At 31.1% G+C, this 4,330-nt stretch overlaps 1 protein-coding gene across 3 annotated transcripts in view; it reads left to right on the forward strand.

Annotated features, from left to right (window-relative positions):
• The first annotated feature begins 3,271 nt into the window (after positions 1–3,271).
• The window catches only part of LOC100168229, a 396,335-nt gene continuing 395,276 nt past the window's right edge, over positions 3,272–4,330 (forward strand). For 2 of the 3 annotated variants that reach the window (XM_029489229.1, XM_029489230.1), the window contains exon 1: positions 3,278–3,581. The gene's annotated coding sequence lies outside the window, so the exon portion shown is untranslated. Of the gene's footprint in view, positions 3,582–4,330 lie in introns of all 3 variants that reach the window. The other variant, XM_029489231.1, reaches the window with a different exon arrangement.

A 4,330-nucleotide genomic window follows, 5' to 3' on the forward strand; every position in this document is an offset into this window, starting at 1 on the left:
TTTAATATTTACCTATTTATTATAATTTAAATTTTGTAATATATATACTAAAATATTAAAGTTACATATTGCATTTAACTGCATACTATTATACTGGGGTTGAAGTGAGGAAATGTTTTTTAAATATTTAATATGACTTTTTTCTTTAAAATAGATTAAATGTTATGTATGCTATCTATCGATTGAAAAATCTAGTCTAGTTGGTACCCATAGTTGTAGATAGATTTTATCTTTTTGTCTTTTCTATAGTTAATAAATAAAGGTAGGTATCTTCATTATATGCAATTATGAGTGCACTGTGCAAACAAGAAAAATTAAGGAAAAACAGGAAGTTTTATGTAAAATTGATTTTTCACAAAATCGACTTTGGTTTTTGGTGTAACTTTAAAACAAATAACTGTAGATACATGACATTTTCACTGGTTGTTTATATTTCCATTTTCTATACATGATAAAATTTGATTTGTTTTGAACTGTTTAGGAACATTTTCAGTTTCCAATTTTATTAGTTTTTTTTTTCTATGAATGTCAACAAAACTTTATTTGTTGAGTAAAAATACTTAAAAATGTAATACAAGGCTCCTACTATATTGTTACAATGACATTTGAAAAATATTAAAAATCCTTAGTCACAGTTTTTTTTTATTAGCATTTAAAAATAAAATGTTGACAAAATTTATCAAATTTAAATTTGAATAATTATTTTGTAGTTAAAAATGTATAAAATGTTCAACTTTAATATCTAAGGATTGAAAATTTAAAACAAGATTCCACGTAAGTAGTTAATTCTGTTACCAAAAAATCTAGAAAATACATAAGCACAGTTTATTTTATACTCATTTTAGGTTCAAATTTGGGCGAAATTACATATTAAAAACCTAGAATAACTATTTTAGTTATTTTGTTGTGATTGTATAATATTATTCGTGGGTACTTGAAACTTCTAAAGTATACTATTATATGTATATGATATATCTATGATAGTATCGCGGTTTGTTGTTGATGTATAACGCATTATAAGTACCTAATGGATATTGTGATTTGATGAATTTGAAATTTATTATAGGTAGGTACCTACTATAAGTCAATTTTTTTTTTAATAGGTACCATAAATAAGTATATAATATGTCTTATACCTAGACTGACATATACCGTCTCCGCTCAGAATCGTTTTTCTTATACAATTATATTATATCATTGAATCAAATTTAATACCATCCATTATACAGTGACCCACTTGTAACCTACTGTACAGCAGAGCAACATCCATTTACCCACCTTTTTTATTTGTTAATTGTTGCATTAAAATTTATATTTAATTAAAAAATTTACCTGATATAATTAAATCATTAGAAGGGATTATACATTTTTATTATTTTATTTTTATATGTATATTTGCAGTATATTTATTTTATTTTAGTTTTCAATGACTGATTTAATTTTCGCAAGAGATAATATAGAAGGTTGTTCTAAATTGTAATAGGTACAATACAAAAGTTTAAAATAATTTTTATTATATTTTATAATACCTGCATGAAAATAGTAAAGAACTAGAACATTACAATAATTTTCTGCGCTTTTTCACAAGTGCAAAATATGTACTTATTACATTATCAAAATCAATGGTTTGAACTCAGGGCCGCGGCCGTCCCGAAGAACAATTTATGGAGGGGGGGGGGTAGTAGACAAATTAATTCTCACTTCGCTCGAAAATGTTCAAACCATGGACTAAGATATAATGGACTGGAAACGAGCAGCTGTCAGTGGCCATGAATGTATGAACAAGCAGGGGCGTCTTAGACAGTCCTCATTCTAGGGGGGGGAATCGATTTTTTAAATCAATGTTTTTTAAACCCTATGTGTATTTTTCAATAGTTTGGACGAACTTAAGTCAATTTTACTGACTTTATTTTTTTTTTAATGCGACTCCATTACAAATAAGTTTACGTAACAAAGTATTGTTTCATAACGGTAAATTAAAATGTTGATCATTATTATTTTGTTGACAATGAGAGTAATTTTATACATTAAAAATTGTTATGGTGGGGACCCAAAGTTTACAACGCCTACATGGACTAAGGTCTAAGATACACAATGTGAAGTCAAATAAAACCACCGATAGCATTGAAAACATTGGGACCCCACTTCCCCAGTGTGAATAAGAGTAACATTTTAGTGGCCTTTCCTCAACCCTCGCCGACCATGTCGTTTCCAGTCCATTAACGGACTAAGATATAATTAGGTATATAATTATTTCTTGGTCCGTGGTCAAAAATTTATAATTTAGTAAAAGTGGTATTCCCAAAGCTAATTTTTATTAGCTTACCCGGGAATCTACACGTGCACATCATAATAACAATGTGTTAATAAAATATTCGAAATTACGTACGCGCCTCGAGGGGTCTGCAATGATATAAATATACTGAAATTAGTGACACCTAAAAACGTTGTTCTTGTTTACTTTTAAAATTAAGATTTTGGCATTTTTTCCGTGTCGTTTTTTTTCAATGTTGTTTTTTTATCGATTACCGAGATGCAGAGTGTCCTTCACGGTTGTATACGTATGTCATTTGACAACACTTAAAATCATTGCCACTAGAATTTTAGAATGTGTTTTGATTATAATTTTTTTTCCACTAAAATTTGGCCTTTTCTTATTTGTATTATTATGTTCTATATTATTACGTGGATTATTGTTTGATCGGAAAATGTCTTGTACTTCATTATAGGTACCTATGTAATATGTTCATATATTTTTTGGGATAAATGCTATTTGCATTGCTTGTTCGAGAGAACTTATTTTTAGATTCAGGTTTTTTTTTAAGAAAATTAATTAATAGGTATTATTTACTTGTTTACTTAGAAAATTGTTGACGACGGTACGAGATTAGGTATAACATATAGTATAATAGTATTATTTTGTTTTCATAATTTTATTATTTATTTAAAATAATAATAATTTAGTTGTGATTTACTACAAATTACTACAAATTTATTGAGCGTACAAACCACAGAGTTCTATTATACAGAGTGACTACGTTGACTACTCCGCGTGCGGTGGAGGACGACATCGAAACTATAGTCGACAAACGTAATCGCGAAACTAATAATTTCGCAACGCGCTTCACGTACTACGAATTACCCAACGTGTTAATCAGCATATTTTGCACACACACACATAATCAAAAACTGATATGCGCCCGCAAATATATAATATTATTATGCACCTCTGAGTCATATTACATACCGTACTACGAAAACAAATAAAAAACAGTAATTTCCCCACTTGATACCGAATTTCGATCACGCACCGTCCAATGGTCATAAAGCGTTTTCGTTTGCAAACGATGACGATAATATTATATTGCGTATTCGTTTACAGAATCATAATTTATCACGTCATAAGACGCCGTTGAAAGCAACGCTCACGCCCTATCCGGAGAACGGTAAATGTTATTATACATCGGAATCGGACCAGTAGTTTATCACAAAACGGCTAAATATAACTCTGACCGCACGAAAGGTCTGATTGAAACCTGTACAGCGAGTACACAACGCACCCTCACAGATTGATATAAAAGGTAAGTTTTTTTTTCTTATATATTATCACATATATGTGTGCGGTTCTGTTACTATTGCCGTTTGATCGACGCAACTACCAATAGATCATTGCTTTTTACTTGCGCGTTTCATCGGCATTTTTATCACCGACGGTAAAATATTTTTTTGTCACGCCTGCACCGAAAGTTTGGTTTTCGACCACGGTTGAAGCGTTCGAAAGCAACCTTTTTCCGTCCAGCGGGCGGAAAAGAAGAAATCCCCAAAAGTGCCGGCCGCCGGGCGCGTATCCCCTGCACAACCAGAAACTAAAATGTATACCTACCACGGTCCTTGCAAAACATAAACTTTTGGTTACATCTTAAATTTATAGTATAACCTCCTTGCATGTCGCATAAACATATATTTACATATTTTGTAGAATGGTCTATAATTGTTGCATAGATCCCTGCATAACCTTTTCCATGAACGCAGGGGCGTGACAAAAAAACAGTATGTGTGGCTCGTGCGGGAAGGCAATTTCAGTCTTGGGCGAAATGTAGCCCTCGCCAACGACTGGTATAGCTCATATTTAATTATTAAATAATAATTAAATAGCTCACTGCCCATGCCACACAATACACTATATTTTACGCGTTTATATAAAACCATTTTTGTAGTTCGTTTAGCCGGAATGTGCGTGCGTTCCCGACGACTTTCGTCGATCATATTATCAAGGCTGGGCAAGTTAACGATTTTTTTTTAACTCGTTAAGTTAAGTTATTTTAAAATA

This window comes from Acyrthosiphon pisum, chromosome A2 (genome assembly GCF_005508785.2).
Source record: "Acyrthosiphon pisum isolate AL4f chromosome A2, pea_aphid_22Mar2018_4r6ur, whole genome shotgun sequence".
Lineage (NCBI taxonomy): Eukaryota > Metazoa > Arthropoda > Insecta > Hemiptera > Aphididae > Acyrthosiphon > Acyrthosiphon pisum.